General features: G+C 27.1%; 1 protein-coding gene and 1 long non-coding RNA gene across 5 annotated transcripts in view; both read right to left on the bottom strand.

Annotated features, from left to right (window-relative positions):
* Positions 1 to 4,484, bottom strand: part of LOC147806033 (uncharacterized) — a 154,205-nt gene extending 149,721 nt beyond the window's left edge. The window contains exon 1 of the long non-coding RNA XR_015428689.1: positions 4,142 to 4,484. This is a non-coding gene — a long non-coding RNA (uncharacterized LOC147806033). The remainder of the gene's footprint in view (positions 1 to 4,141) is intronic.
* LOC107438772 (uncharacterized) overlaps positions 1 to 23,062 on the bottom strand; it is a 572,328-nt gene that overhangs the window by 396,397 nt on the left and 152,869 nt on the right. The gene's annotated exons all lie outside the window — the stretch shown is intronic.

Below are 23,062 nucleotides of genomic sequence, written 5' to 3'. Positions count from 1 at the left end.
GATCTCATAATAGAAAAATCGAATGAACAATAAATTTAAAATAATGATGTCAGTCATCCTTACAGTGTCAAAGCTTTATATTCCTACAATACAGCAAATATAATCAAAATTTTAAAAATAGTAACCCTATCTAAAAATAGACTAAATAATAATGAAATGGATAAAAGCCTGGGACAACAGTAAAATGTTTACTCAAAAGAAACTTTAAAACTGTATATTTGAAAATCCGTGCTATATATTACATAAGACGCAATTTTCGAAACATAAATTAAAATTATTTTCAATTAATATTATAGTAAAATAAGAGGTAAAGAAGGCTGAAGAAATAAGAGGCAAAACAGTTTAGCTGTACCTGACGCATTTTAAAAACATTTCAACGTATATACATTTACTAAAAACATATAGTAAATGAATTTGAATACTGAATGAATGTTATTAGAAATTTTATTTCAGAAACATTAAAAGTGTGAGTTTTTTGAAAATGACCCTTTAACCTATAGGAGCTAACTTTTAAGCACCCGGAATCGTTACAACTCCGACTTCAGTAAAATTTCCTTTAACTTCAACAATACAGTCATGAGGATTACTTTAAAATTTAACAGTATCTTTAAGACTTATGCAATCAGCATTTGAAAAAATAAATTACAAGACCTGATTTTTGTGGTATAAATTTTGTTCTTCATTTCGTTAAGATTTAAAAAAAATCAATGAGTAAAAAAACTTTTTTAATTACATGCAAGTTGTAAAACTTTCTATCAAATTGGATAAAAATTGAACAAAAATTTTAAGTTAGTCTTTTTCAGATACCTCTAAAATGACGTACGAAGTTTAATCACAACAAAATCAAATTTAAGTATTACTAGTTATTATAGTTAGCCTCAATTTAAAAGTGTTATAAACGTTAATTTTATGCTGCTCCAAGGAACTAGAGTGTTTTTTAAGTAACCGCAATTAATAATATTTTGTAGATAAAATAGTAAAAACAGTAGAAAAATTATTAAGTTGTGAATATTATAAAATTTCAGAGAGCCATTTGGATTTTTTAACAATATCATATTACATTTGAAAAATAAAGTTATTCATTTCACCAAATGAGTCTATTGAATCTATTTTAGCATTGTATGAGTCTATTTTAGTATTCTATGAATCTATTTAATCATTTCATGAATCTACTTTTGCATTCTATGAATCCATCTATGTTGTTTTCTTAATTCAAATTAAGTTTTTATTCATCATGTGCAAACTAACATTTTTGAATAAATTAAGGCATTGATATTTGCAGTATTTCAGCGCAGTTCAGACTATTTAGAATGATATTAGCCCTGAAAGACTGTACTTTCAACAAATTGAACGTATGGAGAACAATTTCTAACATACTTTTATTCATAAGGAGAATTAGAATTATTAAGTGAGTTTAATTTCGTGTGATTGTAAAAGACAGTCACACAAAATTATACTTAAAAATTGAAGAAATCAATTCATGAAGGTCATTTTTCATAAACATTTAAAAAAAATATTTCCTTTTTAATTCATAACCCGAATTACAGATAAGGATCAAATTCTCCAGTTTGCCTTATTCTTTCTATATCTTCACTCTTTAATTGTCAAATCATTCAGAGAAAATAACTGGATCAAAGGTCAAGCATAAAGTCAAAAAAAAAATAAGATCAGCTACAAACACTAGTATTCACTCAGCAATAAAATCAGGACTCCAATGAGTTTGAAGCTTTAAAAACAATCAGTAACTAGTCACCTGATTTGAACTTTACCTTTTGCATACAAGTAATTGTTCATTGAATTTTATGAATTCGTTATTGTTTTAAGACAACAAAAAGTCATTTACTAACTACCATTTCATAACAATAAGATTTTTCTATTACGTATTGTTTCATGACAATGAAATTCTAGCACAAGTTATTGTTAAACGGCAATAAAATATTTGCAGTGCTATAGTGCTACTTTAAAAACAATCAGTAACTAGTCACGTGATTTGAACTTTACCTTCTGTATACAAGTAATTGTTCATTGAATTTTATGAATTCGTTATTGTTTTAAGACAACAAAAATTCATTTACTTACTACCATTTCATAACAATAAGATTTTTCTATTACGTATTGTTTCATGACAATGAAATTCTAGCACAAGTTATTGTTAAACGGCAATAAAATTTTTGCAGTGCTATAGTGCTACTTTAAAAACAATCAGTAACTAGTCACGTGATTTGAACTTTACCTTCTGTATACAAGTAATTGTTCAGTGAATTCTATGAATTCGTTATTGTTTTATGACAATAAAATTCATTTACTTACTACCATTTCATAACAATAAGATTTTTCTATTACGTATTGTTTCATGACAATAAAATTCTAGTACAAGTTACTGTTAAACGACAATAAAATTTTTGCAGGGCTATAGTTTATCGACAATAAAATTCTTGTATTGCAAACATTAATGCATACATTTTTTTGCAACAATGAAATCGATACACTAACTATTGCTTCATGACAATTAAATTCTTCGATTAGTTATTGTTCAACAACAATAAAAATTTTGTTTCATGGAAATATTATTTCATGAACTATCTATTATTTGATGCCAATTAAATTCATAGACTAGTTACGGTTTTTGTTTTATGCTAAAAACAATTATGGTAAATAATTATATACGAAACCGTCCACTTCTTGCTGGCCCGATTCTGCTGTCTACCTAACGTTTTCAGGGAATTTTATTTTTTAATAAAAAAGTGTGGAAGAAATAGTGGCAGCTAGTACCAAGCAAGAGCATCAGCGAGGAAGTGATATTTATTATTCATATTAAACTAACAAAAGAACTGAACTTCTAGAAGCCTCAACAGAAATGCACTAGTATGTATCAGAGAGAACATTTTGACGCTTTCTCAGACAGTTTTGATATAATAACTAATTGCTTCAAAACAAAAAAAAAGGATTCCAAAAAAAATTTTTTTTTCATTTTTTAAATATTTTTAAAAAAAATATTAATAATAACAATTCTAAAGAAAACAGACGAAATGTATTAAAAAAGTGAGTAAATGAAAAAATAATAGAACAAGTGATTGATTTATAAGAGTTTGAGACTTAGGCTTAATTTCCAATTATTCGTACCCAGAACACTTAAAAAAAAAAAGCTAAGTTCCTAAATTTTCAAATAAAACAGTTTTTAAATAAATGCTTAAAGACCTAATTGTAGCTTCGCTAAATTTAATTTCGTAATAAAAAAGATTAATACTAAACACTTATATTTTTTTAAGCACCATTGATTATTAAGAGATATAGAGAGAAAAAACCTTCGATTTGACCTTGGATAAAAATATATCATTTTTAATTACGTAAAAAAAAATATGGATTTAATCGCAGATTCATGTTGAGTCTGATCGATAAACTATTTTCATAACCAGACTTACTAATAGAAAAATCTCCCGACCGATCGCTTGAATTCTACTAGACTATTCAAACGGAGAAATTAGAATTTTATAAGACATGTTTAAGCTTGTGGCTAACACACCCACAAATTCTTCCATGTCTGATTTACCATAATAGAGTATAGGATAGGTTTCTAACAATGCCATCTACAAACTTTAATTACTTACATCAGATTACTTTAAAATAAATGCAATTTTGTTGATTAATATTTGTTAGTAATCAGTGCGTGTGACAATTTTTTCTCTAAGCTTGTATAAAAATTTAAAAAAAATTTCTTAAACATTGTATTTTTACTTTAATGTTTCAACTCAACGATTTTAATCATTCATTGATAAATTGCTGACTTTAATTAGTAAATGAAGTACACTTTATGTACTTATAATTAGCATCTACCAAACTCAAACAGTTGAACAGTTTAATGGGAATTCCGAGATAATCAAAACTTCAAACAAAAATAAATAAAAAAAAAAAAAAAATCGAATTGCAAAGATTCTTTTTTAAACATATTTTTTTTAAAAAGAAAAAAGCAATAATGCAAGTTTTCTTTTTTAAAAAAAAAGTAATGATAAGGGGTTAACAACCAAACTACAGACGGATGCATAAATACCACCATAATTCACAAACTTCACAAAAAAAACAACAAAAAAAAGCAATGATAAACTTAAAACAATAAACAAATGACATGAAAGTCCATACTTACAAAACCCCAGGCATGGTAGCTAGAAAAATCAGCTTCATGCAGTCCCGTCGGACAATGACCCCAACCTCGTGCATCAACCATGCTGCCACCTCCACCTTCCAAAATTTTAATCCAAAAAGTGGTGAATCTAAACATAGCGAAACACATCGAAGAAAGTGGAAAAGCAATGCACATTTTGAGATGCTCTTCGTGAAGAAGATCTTTAAGAAATTGGTTGAAAATCTTGAGCTAAAACGTGGATCAAAGACACCCATGAGGGCACATGGTTCTCCAGACAGCGTCCCGAGGTACACATAGACAGTGAACGTGGACCAGCTGGTCCCTTGATTTCCCGGACCGGGACAATAGGGGGAAGAGGACGACCTGGGGGTCACGGTCAGGAAAAAAAAAGTGAGAGAGAGTGGGATGAATAAGCGAGGGTGGGTGGTTGGCCCGGTGGGGTCTGCCAGATACGGCAGGTGTGAAGTTGGTCTAAACGTAAACAAGCATCTGAAGAGGGTCTTGCACTTCTAATATTCTTGGGGGAATAAAATGAGAAAGTTATAAGGAGAAAATTTAAATCATATTCAATAAAATACTTGGATAATAAAACTCCAGTGCTTGCAAATTTCAAACAATTATATATTTTGAATGAGTTCATTCACACTTGTCCAATATTTCTATCTGACACGAATGTATCAAACGAGTGTATCAAACGAGAGTATCAAAACAACGCATGAAATAAGTAAAATAGCCGAGTTTTGCTGCTTGAAAATGCATATGGCTCAGCAGCAAATACTGTATTTTTTTATTAGTTAATAATTTATTTATTTACTTTTACAAGGATTTTGTGCTTTTCACTCATAAATTATAGAAGCGGTTGTTTAATTCAACCTAGAAACACTGGATTGGCGTTCCTGAAATAATTAAAAATATTCCCAAGAAACTGAAGTGGTAAGATATTACCTGTTTAAAAACTTCATTCGCTTCAAGAATTATATAAATAGTTAGAGCTTTTAAAAAAAAAAAAAAAAAAAAAAAAAAAAAAAAAAAAACAAGCGCCCATTTTCAAGACTTTTAGAGACGTGAATGAGAAGAAACAAACGTGATTTGAATTATAATCAGAAAAAAATGTAATAGAGAACAAAAAATATCGCGCACATTATATCTCGAATTATAATTTGATAAGGAAAGTATATTTTGCGAGTTCAAAAGATATATGTATGTTGCCGAACATAGTCAATACCCACCATAAGTTGTATTTTTGAAAATTCAATAAAACGGATAAAAAGTCTCCAGCTCTTCGACAGTTGAATTCGGTTGAGAGGCAACTTGCGCGGTCCTATGCTTATAATTAAATTATTAATTTTACATGGGTCGGAATAGCCTTGTTGGCAGGGAGTTGCGCCCATGTCCGAGAGGTCGTTTGATCTTTGAGTCGTTTGATCCGAGAGTTTGATCTTTGCCGGCCGAAGATTCCTCGAGTAGTAAATGGTGACTGGTGCACGTTAAATCTGTCGGGGCGCAAAGTCTTTCATTCTCCAATAACAAATCATACCTCTAGGGGTACTGCATTGGACATAGATCATTCTCTGGTTCAGGTCAAAATTACAATCTGTGGGTGAATGAATGGGTCCACTCAATAAACGGGTTGTTACGTATGTGTGTGGCAGAAGTCAAATTCTTGGCCAAAGATGGCGCCACTGGAAAACGAGAAGAAACGCACCCCCTTTGCCTTGCATATGACAACAACATTAATTTGACATAGAGGATGAAACCTTTTTTTTTAAACTAACCAACATTTTTTTAAACTTTAAAAACTTTGCTACTACTAAGAAAACATTTATTCAACTACCGTAAATGTTAGCAGCTATGTAAATCCTACCCACTTATTTAACTCACCTTAGTAATTGTTTGTTTATTCCACAATAATTCTTTCCACAATAATAATACAACTTTTTATTGAATGATAGACATACATTCATGCCTCCAAATTTCTGAAGAACCTCAGTTCTTAAAAGCAATTAGTAGGAAAAAATTGTAAAATAATAATAATTATAACTTTATCTGTTTCTCATGTCATATGCAAATAACTCAACTCATCTGTCGTATCTATATTAATTGCTATTGAACGTCAAAAACGAATTAAATGTTTTTTGTAACCATGATTTAAAGAAGTTAATTTTAGGAATAGGAAAACAGGCAAAACACAAGTCATTAAAATACTTTGCTGAAATACATCTTAACTAAAATAATATTATGAAACGTGGTTTTATATTCTCAATATTAAGAAATATAATAATATATTTTATACAATACTTTATTTGATTCAAAAAGTATTTTTTGAAGTAAATGAAGTTTTATATTATGTATATATTTCCTTTTCAGCTTCTTGGATTATTAATCTAAATATAAAAATATTTCATACAATTTAGGAAATTATGAAATTTCAAAAATTTTCTTATATTCAAACAATATTTAACAATATTTTTAATGTTCCGAATATTAAGAAATTTAACAATAATTTAAATGTTCAGAATATTTAGAAATTTAATAAGGCTTTTTAATATATATTTAGAATACTATACATTTTAATAAAATACTTAGAATACTAAAAAAAATTTCATAAGACGTCCTTACATTTAAAATGTTAAGAAATTCAATAATGTTTCTTAATATTAAAAAAACTAAAACATTTCATAAAACATAGAATATTTAGTTTCAGCAATAAGAAATTTAAAAATACTTCTGAACATTCAAAAATTTAAAAATATTTTTTAATATTGAAAAATTTAAAAATGCACAACATTCCGAAATTTAATAATGCTTATTAACATTCAAAATATTAGAAAATTAAAAAAAAATTTATAATCATAAGTTTTTTTTTAAAAAAAACTTTTTGTTTTTTTAATAAGCTTTCAACAGTTACATGCACGCTAAAAATAGAATTAGCTTAAAGGTGTTCAAACGACGGGAGCTTAAATGGTGTTTAAACTATGGCAGCTTTAGTTCTCTTATAACAAAAATATTAGTATATTAGTAAATATTAGTATATAAATATTATATCTATTACAAATAATATTTATACATATAATAAATATTTTTATAATAAATATTCTTTTAAAAATTATTACTTTGTAAACATTTTTCCCAACTTATTAAATTTCATAATAATTTTTATCAATAATTTGTGGTTTTTTTTAGCGCCATTAGATTTTGAGATTCCATTAGTCATAATGAAATAAAATCTAGTGATTAATGCTATTCTTTAAAGTAAATTAATATTAATAATATTACATTTAATAGTATAAATTATTTAAAATAATTTTTTAATATTTTATATTTTCTTTTTAATAAAAGCTTCTTTCATTCCTTCCACTTCGGTTGGAAAAAACCTATTTCTTCCATGTCTTTTTTTTTTTTTTGCACTTTTTTTATTTCTACTCTAGAAGAAGATTAATATTTCTGTACATATCAACTGCGATTTATATTAAAAACCGACAGTAGTTGAATTACATTTGAATATGAATTCTTCAAACTTGAATTGTTCAAACAGAGTTGTTGAATTGTTGTTGAACTTCAAACAGATAGTTTTGAATCTAAATCAATGGTGCGATTTTTCCTTTCACAAAATTTTTACTCTCCTATGAGTGAATATGAAACACATTATTGAAGGTTCCAATTCTATAGAAAATAACTCACTAATATATATACGGATTTTATATCATTAGTAAAAAAAGAACACGAACCGCTGGATACACTATTAATATAATATCGATATATCTATAAAACAAGATTAGATTATGTATGCAATTTGAATCGCATCAAAATATAAAATATATTTTACATCATTTTGAAATTAAATATTATTCCGTTACTTTGAGAATAACAATATACATTTAATTCTAATTCCATAAACGTAATTTAACACATTTAACAAAAGTTTCTTATTTGAAACTAGTCTCTTATATTATAACGTTCACAATTACCTTAATAAACTCTATTTATAAAAGGGGATTACAGTGAACGAAGGTTGATTATTTAGAGTTCCATAGCCGGAAAAATTGGGAACCGCTGTTTTAGAACATAAATATTAACTATTTCCTTAATATGAACGCAGTTACTAATTACTTGCATTCAGTAAATCAAAAAAAACACAGATTTTGCAATAAAATATAATTTCTTAATAAACTGAATTATTCATATTCTAATTAATTGCACGTTATATGGTGGACAATAATTTTAGTTCTGAAAATCTATCGCTGAAGATTCCCATATAAATCGAACTTTCTTTTATTATAATCGGGATTACTGATCGTAGAATTTAAGTAAACTGAATTTCAGAAGATCTACAAAAAATTAATATTTAAGCAAAGCAATATAAAGTGGGCACGCAATCGTAAAACTACACACGATAAAGCCTAAACAGAATAATAATAGACTTTTTTTTTTTGTTCAAATGAAAAGAAGATCAAATCGTAAAATAAAACGATAATAATAATAAATTATTCGAAAGAAATAATTTATCCCACATAGAAATAAGAAAGAAAGGTATAAAGAGAGAGAAAAACGCAGGCCCCAATTCAATAATCATAAAAATTGGAAAACGAACAATCTATTCATAGAGAAACCCACGAACTCGAAAGCCAGATCAAGTAGTTGTAAAACAGATAGTAAGAGATGAGCAAGTCAAATCATAAAATAAATAAAACACGAAGAAGAGTTGTGAAACTAAAATTTTACGGTCGCCCTAGACTTTACGACCCAGTTTCTTACTTGGGGGGTTCATGAAAAAGCATGTTCGGACAAATGATTTCTAAATACGTTTTTCACGACACCCGCTGTTTAGTTGCACGAGATCGTAATGACCCTTTGAGATTACGAGACCACGAATATCCCGTACTTAAGAGTGATTTCGTCCCAGCCAATGACCGAGAAGTACTTCTAAATTTTTTACTATAATATATTTTACGTCAACTATTTTACGTAACTATTGAAGCAGACACTAATCAAAATTCGAATTGGTGGTGATGAATAACATTTATATATTTAGAATAAATTTTGGTGATGCAGGAATTTCACCACTCCATCTTTTAAAGGCACCGTTTTTGCCTAAGCCAACAATCGAGAAGAATTTCTAAACTATCCTTCATTTTACCTCAACATAACTATTTTATTTTATAACCGCCGTTGAACAGTCACCTACTAATGTTCAACTACGTAGGCCTTGTAAGTTTGAACCCAATTCAGAAGACAAGACTCCTGGATCAAGTATTGGGAGAAATTTGCCTTCGTGGAGGATTTTTGATGGAACTAACCCACATTTACGTTAAATGGAGTGGAACCTCCCACGGTTAGCCTAACGACAAGGAGACTCTAACCCATGATCCGTCCTCCACTAAGAATATTTCACGTCAGCACTGTGGTCCGTGCCAGCCGGATGCGGAATTCGTGTCGACCAGCCATAGCTGGGATTCGAACCCGGTTCACCTCATTGGAAGATCCCCTGAGTCATCACGGCTCTCAATATAACCATTTTATTTTATAACCGTCGTTGAACAGCCGACCCAATTTTTGGGTTTACGACTACTAATGTTCAACTCCGTAGCCTTGCAATTTTGAACCCAATCCAGAAGACAAGAGAACAACTGGATCAAGTATTGGGAGAAATTTGACTTCGTGGAAGACTTTTTGATGGAACTAACCCGCATTTGCGTTACATGGTGAGGAAGACCACGAGAACCTCCCACGGTTAGCCTGACGGCAAGGGAAATCTAACCCATGATCCGTCTAACACTGAGGATATTTCACATCAGCACTGTGGTCGGTGCAAGCCGGAAGCGGAATTCGTATCGACTAGCCATCGCGGGGATCTAACCCCGGTTCACCTCATTGGAAAGCGAACACTCTATCCCCTGAGCCATCGCGGCTCCAATATAACTATTAAATATTGATTACATAAAACTCGCGTAAGCAGTTATAAAATAACATATATATTTTTAGAATAATTCTTGAAGATGCAGGAATTTCGCCAAGGTTTTTTTTAAGGTAGTGATTTCGTCTCCCCGATGATGACCGAAAAATATTTCTAAATTTTGACTATAATTTATTTCACATCATCATTAATTATTAAAGTAAACACTAAAGTAATAACTCAATTAGGTAGTGATGATTTTTGAATAATACCTGGCGTTATAGGAATCTCCACGACTTCTAAGGAAGGCAATGATTTCTCCCCAACCAATAACCGAAAAGAATTACTAAACTTTTATTGTAATTTATTTTATATCAATATTAACTAAGGAAGCACACACTAATCAAAATTCGCGACGGCATATGATAAATAACATTTATATATCTAGAATAAATTCTGGTGTTCCAAGAATTTTGCCACTGCATTTCAGGAAGACAGTGGTTTACACGAGCTAAAGACAGATAAAAAAAACTTAACTTCTAAAACAATTGATTTGACTACAATATTGACTACACAGTATACACTAAACGCGAAATTACGATTCACGTCTTTAAAGTCAAAATAATTTTTGACCTCAAAGGAATTTGTTGTTCAAATAAACATTTAAAACAACCTTGCGTAAACTCTAATTAATAATATCTATAATTCTTGAATAATTCGAGGAGTTGCATTTGTTATTTTTCTGGAAGATAATCATTTCACCCCAGCCAATGATGGAGAAGAAATTCCAAACTTAAGCTACAATTTAATCCTTAGCAATATTAATTATCCAAGTAAACTCTCGGGTTGTTCGAAAAGTAATTTCGTTTTTTCCTAACAGAGGATTTAATTACATTTTTTCACAGCCAACTTCACTTTTACGCAGTATAATCATTATATACTTTGACAGCTGATATAGCTTGCTTGAGGAAATGTTCGATACATTCTACGCAGAAGTTGTTCGTTGGTCCCCTTTCAAATATTGAAATTTATAAGCAGAATTGTCAGCATATTTTATTTTTTTACAATCGAAAAGGTAAGAGTGCTGTACAAACACACAAAAAAAATATCCAATATTTGATTTTCGATTACCAATGTTCAACTGAACAACAGGCGACCCAGTTTTTCGGGCTTACCTCTCCTAATGTTCAACTCCGTAGCCTTGTAGTTTTGAACCCAATCTAACTTGTAATTTTGCACCAATGTAATTTTGAACCCCAAAACAAGGAAACTCCTCGATCAAGTATGGGGAGAAATTTGCCTTCGTGGCGGATTTTTTGTTCGAACTAACCTGTATTTGCGTTATACGGAGAGAAAAAATACGTAAACCTCCCACGGTTAGCCTGACGGCAAGGGGACTCTAACCCATGATCTGTCTATCACTGAATATATTTTACGTCAGCACTGTTATCCGATATGTAAAGAAAAGACATATTGTCAGTACGCCGATGCCAAAACTGATTTGAAAAATTTCGCTCCCGTGACATCACTGAGACATTAAATTTATTGAATTCAATCGTGCATGAAAAGCCAGAGGTTTAATCTCGAAACTCGTCATATGGGTTCCTCATGTTCTTATAGAAAGAAATTTGAGCCGTAGCGTTAAGTATTTGCGGTTTTTTTTTCTCTCAAACGACAAGAAAATTATATCATTTTTGACGAGCACCATCACTGGTGACGAGAAATGGGTTGTCTACAACAATTTTATGGTCTCAGTAAAATGTTTTAGACGGTAAAGCCTTTACTTTAAATAAGGTCAAAAATCACCTCGTTCAGTTTTTTGACAGCGCAAAGAACAAACATTTTATGCGCATGAAATCATGCCTCGGTCAGAAAAAGTGAAAAAGGCGATATTTTATTGAATCAAATATTGGATCAGAGGGCAATATATGATTCAATAAAATATTAATTCGCTATAAGAAAATCGCCTTGCATTTATATATATATATATATATATATATATATATATATATATATATATATATATATATATATATATATATATATATATATATATATATATATATATATATATATATATATATATATATATATATATATATATATATAACATCAAAAAGTTATATAAATCATTACACATTTTGGAGTCTTTTTTTTTTTTAAATTTTAATTTTGGTTTGCTTCAGATAAGGTTTCCAAAACTATTTCATATGATAAATCTACAAGAAGAAAAGATAAAAGGAGCAAAAATATAACCGATTACCGATTTTATAAAGCTTGTTCAACTTAATAGATGAAACATATTATGTTTTCAATATCTTAAAAACAAAAAATACTCATATCAAAGAACATATGCAATTTCTTACATTATTTCTTACAATATGTTTTAAGAAAAACTTTCATAATTTCAAAAAAAAAAAAAAAAAAGAAGAAGAAGAAGAAAAAAGACAGGATCAGAAAGAGTAAAAATAAGACACAAAAAGAATCGGTTAAAATATAGGATGAAATAATAATTATTGTAAGCTTTATACATTATTTCAAAAGGAAAAAAAAAATCCACAAATAGTTCATATCAAGTAAAGGACCTAGTTTAAAATTTTCCTACAAACTAGGACAATAAGCTAGTATTTACATTGAAACTTACTGACAGTAAGATACGCTGACATTTGGCAATCCTACGAGTTTCTTCTACTGTGAAAAGTTTTTTCGGCGCCAATAATATCCCTATGTTTTTTCCTTTGCTTCCTCTTACTTCATTTTTTCTCCTCGTGTTTTAATATATATTCACTTATACAATATACAAATAAAAGTATTAATGAAGTATAATAAAAGCATTTACAAAGTAGTAAGTAATATAATTATTTATTATTCTATATACCAAACCAATCTTTAAACTATAATATAACTAATCAACTTCTTAATTGTACATAAACTCAAAAGATAACTTGAATATCATTAAAATTCAATTCTTCTTCATTCCAATGAATAAAGATACATGATGAAATTTTAAAAAAATAGGTAAAAACGTAAGCAAATGATTTAATGATTATTATAATAATTAATAATAATAAAGTTAAATTGCAGTTAACAAGTCCTGAAAGTTTGTAAACAATGACTTATCTATCTAAACTTTCAGGACTTTTTAACTGCAGAATAACTAAAAAATATTACTAGTAGATACTAAAATTCAATCTAATTTCATTTATTAAAAATATATGCTGAAATTTAAAAAAAATTAAAAGCGTTAAAAAATTAACTATTCAATAAATTTATTACCAAAAAATTTTTTTAAACGATAAATAACAAATTTTCTTTCGGAATTTTTTAACTGTAGATTAATTGAAAAGAATACTTGAAGGTCATTAAAATTCTATTAAATTTCATTGAATAAAGATATATGATTAAATGTAAAAACTTAAAAGGATTAACAAAATAACTAATGATTGTTCTTGATAGCAAAATAGTTTATAAACAATAACGTAACTAATCAGCTTTTAGAAATGGTAATCTGTTGAATAATTAAAAAGATTATTTAAAGAATATTGAAATTCCATTTAAAATTTTATTGACGAGGAATTTTTTTTCTTTTTAAATTACAAACTGTTAGCGAAGTAATTATTCATTATATTAAGTACCAAAACAATTTGTAAATAATAACTGAATTAATTGATCAGATTTTGCTGAGTAAATTACAAAAAAAAGAGATTTTGATTTACAATAGTATTTAATATTAAACTATTTAATAAAGTTATATAATTAAATTCGGTAAGATAAAATAATAAAAGGCGTTAATAAAGTAGCATTAACTATACTAAATAACGATATAATCTGTAAATGGTAACACAACAAACCAGCTTCAGAGCGGGTTAAAAGTACATTATCTAAAAATAACGAATTAATGGTCTTTAGAAATCCATCTTATTTCATTAAGTTACATGATAACATTTATTTAAAAAAAAGTTAAAAAACGTGAGAAAATGTGTTCCTTATTTTATTATTAAATGAATTCGCAAACGATAAACATTATACTTAATATTAAATAAATTTGCAAACGATAATAATTTTTAATCAGCTTCAGAGATCGCTCTATACAGATTATCACGATTTTAAATCATTAGAAGTCAATATAATTCTATTTAATAAAGACTCATAAAATTTCTTTGGAATAAAAAAGGGGGTTAACAAAAATAGCTTTATTCATCATTGGAAATAACAAAACAAATTGTAAAGAATAACAAAACTAATCTCTTTCAGAAGTTCTTTAATGTAGATTACCTTAAAAAACGGTCATTAGAATTCAATCTAAATTCATTTAATAAAGATTTTTAATAAAATTCTTTAAAAGCAATGATGAAAAACGTTAACAAAATAACTATTCGTTATACTAAACACCAAAACAATTTGTAAACGATAACACAACTAATCAGCTTCAGAACTTGTTAAATGTAGATTATCTAAAAAAGACGATTCGATGGTCATTAGAGGTTGTTCCTTATTTCACAACGGCTGGTGCAGACTCATTAACACATCGATGGCCGAAAGTACAACACTCCGTCATACAACAAAAGCTAAAATATTTACTAATTCGAAAGGAAAATGGCAGTTTCCTAATCTCTCGATGCACCAGGATGCTCATTATCTCAAAATGGAACAACTTTTAACACCAAATAAGTAAGGGATCATCATTGCTCATTTCGAACTTCCTTAACTACCGTTTGGGGCAGATATATTTGATAAATATGGCATGTAATTTTGAGCAGACGAAGAGAAATAATAAATTTAGAACTCTTGAATGTCTTGTTATAAAATGACAGCTGTGTGGAGCATTTTATCGTTTTCCTCCTCCCTTTCCAGTAAAAATTAGGAAGGGGACAGCGTCTTAAGGCAGATGGTCAATCGGTCAGATAGAGGGGAAAAAACAATGGAAATATTATGAGCTCCATTCGAACATTATTCACGTTAAAGTACAATACGTAGTGCAATAGGATATTAACTAGAATATTAAAATAAGATTATTATTTCAATATCATAATTTAGACTTTAATGGAAATATTTAGAATTGAATAAAATATCAAGATGAATTCATTTAGTATAAACATAATATTAAGGTAAATATGTTATTTCAATATCATAATTTAGACTTTAATGGAAATATTTAGAATTGAATAAAATATCAAGATAAATTCATTTAGTATAAACACAATATTAAGGTAAATATGTTATTTTAATATCATAATTAAGACTTTAATGGAAATATTTAGAATTGAATAAAATATCAAGATAAATTCATTTAGTATAAACACAATATTAAGGTAAATATGTTATTTTAATATCATAATTAAGACTTAGAATGGAAATATTTAGAATTGAATAAAATATCAAGATGAATTCATTTAGTATAAACATAATATTAAGGTAAATATGTTTTCTAATATCATAATTAAGATTTCAATGGAAATATTTAGAATTGAATAAAATATCAAGATGAATTCATTTAGTATAAACATAATATTATGGTAAATATGTTATTTTAATATCGTAATTAAGACTTCAATGGAAATATTTAAAACAGAATGTTAAGACTAATTCATTATTTGAATACCGTAATAGACTTAAACAGAAATATTTAGCATTAACTAGAATATTAAAATAAATTCATTATTTCAATATTGAAATTCAGGCTTCAATTGAAATATTTGGTATTGAAAAAAGTATTCAGATAAATTCATTATTTCAATATTGTAATTCAGGCTCCAATTGAAATATTGGGTATTGAAAAAAATATTCAGATAAATTCATCATTTCAACACCTTAAAAGAGACTTCAAACGAAATAACTAGTATTAAACACAACATTAAGGTAAATATGTTATTTCAATATCGTCATTAAGACTTTAATGGAATTATTTAGAATTGAATAAAATATCAAGATGAATTCCTTATTTTAATATCGTTAATTCAGATAAATTCATTATTTGAATACCTTAATAGAGACTCCAATGGAAATAACTAGTATTAAACACCAATATTAACATAAATTCCTTATTTCAATACAAGACTTAAATGGTACCAAGTCATGGTAATTAGTATTAAACACAATATTAAAATAAATACGCAGAACCCGACTAAGGTGAACTTCGACCCAGGGTTTGAACTTAGATATAGTTCCCCTTTTAGAAATATGCCCTTTTAACTTTTCAAAGTCAAAAGGTTACAATTAAAATAGTCACACACTTTTTTTAAATAAAATTCAAAAAAAAAAAAAAGCGAAACCCGCATAAATTTTAAAAATAATTACCTATTTTAGCACCAAAATATTCTAAATAATTAATCTTGTACGGAATACTAAAAGTACTTTTCGAAATTAATCAAAAGGCATAGAAATATAATTATATTACTCATATAACTATATATAGCATAGCTGTAGAAACTGAAAAAGCTTTGTTCAGTGAAGTAATTAACAATATATCAAACTAATTATGTTTGCAAAACAAAGAAGTATGCATGTCAAATATAGATTAATCAGTACAGAAAAAAATAAAAAATACTCTTAAAAAAATTAACAATACGCATTTAGTGCTTCTTTAGAAACTGTTGCTAATGCGCAGGCTCCATAGGCCCATGTGATAATAAGACCATGTAAAAAATATTATTCCTATATCATACTTAATACTTCAATTTAAATTTTCATTATTAAATAGAATATTAAAATAAATACATTTTTTCAATACCGTAAAAGAGACTTTAACTGAAATATTTAGTATTATCTGTAACATTAAGATAAATTCATTATTTCAATATCGTAATTCAGACTTCAATTAAAATGTTTAGTACTAACAGAATATTAAGATAAATACATTGTTTCGATATCATAATTAAGTCTTCAATTTAAGTTCTTGAATTGAAGTTCAATTAATTATTTACTTAAATAGAACATTGAGATAAATTTATTAGTGAAATATTTATAATACATTAAATTTTTTGTTGATTGCCAGATTTTATGTTTTCATTATATAGCATTAATGATTAGCAGCCATTACATCTGTGGAAAATTTTAAGTAAAATTATTTAACGAAATACAAATAACCGTTAATATGGTTACGTAAAATTAAACTTCACATTAAGTTTAATTACAAAAATGTAATTGAAAAAGATTAAGTCAAAAAAGTTGGATAGACATTTTTAAAAAGGAATTTTTCAAATGAAAAAAGTTTTATGTTCTTGATTAAAATAAACGCAGCTCATTTTTGTTAATTTGCTATTGCCAAAAAATTCCCATCTAATTGCTAAATTAATGTCATTAACAAATAAGTGTATGAAAGATATATTTTTTGCATGCAGAGTGAAAAATGAAAAAAAAAAATTTTTTTTTTCATTATTAAAATAACATTCTGTTATCACCGAATAATCAAGTGTCGTTCTTATTCAATTGAAAAATTGAGGAGCCACCTATGAAAAATTTAGTAAAATGATGGAATTTTTTTTGTACAATGTACGAAAAGTACAAGAACGTTTACACTAAATAGTTAAAACAAAAAATGAAAGTTTTAATTTAAATTCACAGGGAAAAATTTTAATAACTTTTCGAAAACACTTTTCCGTTATTCTTCGTTTTTTTATTATCATTTTAGTAATTGAACCATATATATATATATATATATATATATATATATATATATATATATATATATATATATATATATATATATATATATATATATATATATATATATATATATATATAAGATAAAATGAAAAACGTTCTGCGAGCACAAAATCTCAATTATAAACTTTCTGTACGCATTCATCAACTCTTATAACTAGTTTCAAATTTTTCATTTCCACTTCATTCTGCCAAAATTTAATTAGTTTGAAAATCACGTTTTTTTTTTTTTTTTTTTTTTTTTTTAAATAGAACTCCATATTGATTTATACCACAGAGATGAGTTTTGTAAAGCTTAAAAATGAATCTTTCTTTTTTTTCGGGAATTCGTAAAAGACAAAACTTTTTGGAGGAGGCGGATTCTTATTTTCTTTATTTTTTAGTTAACAAATTTTCTGCGCTGGTGACAAATTTTCGGCGAATAATGTTCCTGTATATTTATTTATACATGTCTGAATTTTACTTATAAAGAAGGTATCTGTTAGACCACATAAACCTAGCTGAAATTTTTATACAGTTAATTTTTATGGTTAGGAAATAATATATATAAAACATTTTGTCTATTTCGTATAGGTTATAAAGATATGAATTAGTGGGCAAAAAATAAGAATACGATTAAATAAAAAAAAATTTATATATTGTACACAACTACACAATGAATAGCTTGTTTAAAATCAGACAGATTCTAGGTCGAACTGTTTATCTCACAGTAGCTTAGCTACCCGGCTTTATTTTCCTTTTCTCTGTAACGAATTCCGGATTAAATTACAGTAAAAAGTACCGGTATCCAGGGCTCTGGTGTAAAATACAAAATAAAAATCAATATTTTATTTTTGCTTCCAAAAAAGTTCGTCTAGACGAGATTCATCCAAATTTAGAACAGGGACACATTTTCAGAAAACCTGACTTATACACTCAAAGTACACATCAGATCTTTCTACAATTCTATAAACTATCAGTAACAACTATGAATTTATCAGTAGGTCTTCTATAATTTATCAGTAACGAATTTCGCAAGAAATTTAGAAGCCGCAGTTTGACAGAAGGATAAAGTTGGGCTGTAACATATAGAGCAAAATATCGTAATACCATTATTTTACCCACATTAAAATTTCTGAATAATAATAGAATGCATTAAGGGAAATATTTTTTTTTCTTTCTCATAGTATTGTAATGGCGTCATCCACCTCCGCAGTTCACTGACCCTAGCAGTGAGTGCGTTTGATTTTTCAAGTTTTATCATAAAAACGAAACCTGGCAGCGAAACAATAGAATAAGTCCTCCAAATGCCCGTCCCCCCACGCACTGGTCCCTGCAAATTTTTTTTCATCAATCCCTCCCTCACACCACGCGAATGTCGAGGCAAAAATATCTCTCCCTCAGCGAGCATTCACCTCTCGCTTTTGTTTGGAAAAAAAAAGGAAAAAGTTCTACAGAACACATAAACCATTTCATTGAATGGAGAGATTATGCTAATCCACGTAAAATGTGAGAAAGTTCATTATCTATGACAAAAAAGTAATAATTAGTAAGAAAAAACTTTCTTAATTATTAATGTTGATGCCATGTATGTTCAATTATAGGAAAAGTTTGCCTCCAAGATGTTAAATAAGATTCCAAATATTGCATTTATAATGCTATACGTTAAAATAAGCTTCTAAATTTTGCATTCTTAATGCTATATACTAAAATAAGCTTTTAAATTTCAGTTTCGCAATGCTATAAATATAAATATGCTTCTAAATTTCGCATATTCATAACACTATACATTAAAATTAAGCTTCTAAATTTTGCATTCATAATGCTATACGTTGAAATATGTTTCTAAATTTTGCATTCATGATAGGATATGCTGAAATAAGATTCTGAATTTTGCATTCATAATGCTATATATTAATATTTATAAATTTGGCATTCATAATGTTATACATTAAACAAGCTTCTAAACTTTTCATTCGTAATTCCATAAATTAAAATAGGCTTCTAAATTTTGCATTCATAGTTGTTTTTGATGAAATAAGCTTTTAATTTTGCACTACTATTTCTGTGAGTTGAAATAAGCTCTAAAATTTATATTCTATATTTTGTATATTCAAATGAGGCTCTAGATTCTGCTTTTATCATTCTGTGGATAAAACCTTTTAAATTTTGAATTCATACTTCTATATACTGGAATAATCTTCGAAATGTTGCATTCATTCTATTTGCAGAAACAGGATTTTAAATGTTGATTTCATAATTTTGAATGTTGAAAAAGAAACTTTCAAATTTGGCATTCATAGTTCTATATATTAAAATAAACTACTAAATGTTGAGTTCATTATTCGACCTGTCAAAACAAGCTCTTCAATTTTGCCTTTCTAATTCTATGGGTTGAAACAAGCTTCTAAAATCCGCTTTCATTATTCCATATGCTAAAAAGAGCTTCTAAATTTGCATTCATGATTCTACATGCGGAAATAAGATTCAAAATGTTACATTCATAAATAATCTGCATGCAGTAATAGGCCTTTAAATGTTAAATTTATAATTTTAAATGTTGAAAAATAAGCTTCTAAATGTCATTCATAAATCTAAGCTGAAATATGTTTCGAAATGAACCAATCATAACTTTAAAAGTTGAAAATAGCTTCTAAATTTTTTATTCATAATTTAATCATTTCAACATTATTATTTAATAATTTAAACATTAAATAATATAACTATTATTATTTAATAGTTATTAATTTAATCATTTAAATCATTTTACATTCATTATTTTCGTTGTTCTAACAAGCTCTTAAAGTTTACATTCCTAATTCTGTCAGCAGAAATAGGCATCGGAGTGCATGTTTATAATCTTACTTTCACAATTTTATCTATTTATATGTTGAAATGAATTTTTAAACATGATTCTATGTGTTGAAATAGGTTTCTAAATTTTACACGACTTACAGATTATTGCAAAAAATACTTTTTAAACCAAAACTGGTTGCGATGTGAATTAGTCTATTAAAAATAATGCTTAAAATCGAATAAGAAAATCGATTTTTGAAAAGAAGACATCATCGGAATCGTTTTCTCATTTCGTTTTAAAAGGCAATGAGGTGCATACAAAAACGTTATTCCGGTTAGGAAATCACTGTACTGCAAGACATTGTAAGTTGTGCAAAATTTAAAAGCTAACTTACTGAAAATATAAATACAAAATTTTTAATTAGTTAAGAAAATCGATTTTTGAAAAGAAGACTTCATCGGAATCGTTTTCTTATTTCGTTTTAAAAGGCAATGAGGTGCATACAAAAACGTTATTCCGGGTAGGAAATCACTGTACTGCAAGACAATGTAAGTTGTGCAAAATTTAAAAGCTAACTTACTGAAAATATAAATACAAAATTTTTAATTAGTTAAGAAAATCGATTTTTGAAAAGAAGACTTCATCGGAATCGTTTTCTTATTTCGTTTTAAAAGGCAATGAGGTGCATACAAAAACGTTATTCCGGGTAGGAAATCACTGTACTGCAAGACAATGTAAGTTGTGCAAAATTTAAAAGCTAACTTACTGAAAATATAAATACAAAATTTTTAATTAGTTAAGAAAATCGATTTTTGAAAAGAAGACTTCATCGGAATCGTTTTCTTATTTCGTTTTAAAAGGCAATGAGGTGCATACAAAAACGTTATTCCGGGTAGGAAATCACCGTACTGCAAGACATTGTAAGTTGTGCAAAATTTAAAAGCTAACTTACTGAAAATATAAATACAAAATTTTAAATTAGTTAAGAAAATCGATTTTTGAAAAGAAGACTTCATCGGAATCGTTTTCTTATTTCGTTTTAAAAGGCAATGAGGTGCATACAAAAACGTTATTCCGGGTAGGAAATCACCATACTGCAAGAAATTGTAAGTTGTGCAAAATTTAAAAGCTAACTCACTGAAAATATAAATACGAAATTTTTCTATAAGAGAGCATGAGTCACAAATATTCTCATGGTAAAAAAATTTAAACATTATGTAACACCACTTTTTCAGAAATAAACATAAAACCGAAACAAAGTTTGTATGTGATTAACAACAAAATAATAAATAATATAGCAAAAATAACTAACTACCCAAATAGTAAAATTTGCTGTATACTCTTCTTTATTCTGTTTAATTTAAAATTAATCTTCTTTATTCTGTTTATTTTATTCTGTTTCTTAAAGGCTTAATTTATCTATACTCTTTTACCAATTTAACTCAATGCATAAAACAATCTTTTAATAAAAATATATTGCGTTATTTTGAAACATAGATTTAGAAATGAACTTTTCAATTTTCTATGTTTTCATAGATTTAACATTTAAAAAATATATGTACCAAATACAACAGTAAAATAGTAAGCTTATTTCTAGTATACTATTAACTATTAATTCTAGTATACTATTAAGTATACTATTAACTTATTTCTGGAGAAAAAAAAATTTAATGCTAATAGTTTTATTACTATTTTAATTGCAATAAATTTTAATACTTAATAAGTTTGGACTACATTTAAAAAAAATGAAATCGATGCAAAAAATTTTTAAAAAATAGCGGTAAAATATTTTATTTTAAACAACGACGGATCACGATAAACTATGATTTTTATTAATTTTGGTTGAAATTAAATTTTACATTTAAATAATTTTACTATGATTTTAATATATTTTTATATAGAAGTAAAATAAAAATTAGAAGACGCATTTTTTTTTAAAAATTACAACGAATTATTGTGATTCAAAAAAAATATAAATACATTATTTTTTTTCACTTTCTCCGAAAAAAAATTTTGATGCAAGTAGTTTTATTATTTTAATTTTATACAACTAATTTCATTACGATTTTAAGAATTTCTTTTCCATGTTTTTTTACTTTTTAATATAAGTAGTTTTATTTTAATTTTATATTTAACTAATTTTACCATGATTTTATAAATTTTTTTATATAGTAATAAAAAAAATAGAAGACATATTTCATTTAAATTAATTATATAAAATTAATAATAATTTATAAGATTAATTACATAATTTTAAACATAAAATAAAATTAATTAAAATTAATTATATCGTTTAATTAATTTCACTACGATTTTATTAATTTTTTATAGTAGTAAAAAATATTGTAAAAAGACATATTTTAATAAAATTTATAATGTATTATTGAGAGTCAAAAGAACATACTATTTTTATAATTTTTCTACTCTTTCACTGCATATATAAAAAAAAAAATTCTTTTGTGGGTAGCGGGGTTTGTTGCGGTGGGGAAGATTTCTGAAGAAGTCATAACAGAGGCGATCATGATGGATTGATCGGCCTTCTTTTTCCCTCTGATCTTCCTTTTTCTGGTGGATGGGGAAAAAGGGTTCA

Source organism: Parasteatoda tepidariorum, chromosome 8 (assembly GCF_982258835.1).
Source record: "Parasteatoda tepidariorum strain Cologne lab strain chromosome 8, Ptep-v5.0, whole genome shotgun sequence".
In the NCBI taxonomy this organism is placed as follows: domain Eukaryota; kingdom Metazoa; phylum Arthropoda; class Arachnida; order Araneae; family Theridiidae; genus Parasteatoda; species Parasteatoda tepidariorum.
The sequence above is the reverse complement of the archived record's forward strand: the minus strand, read 5'-3'. Positions and strand labels throughout refer to the sequence as shown.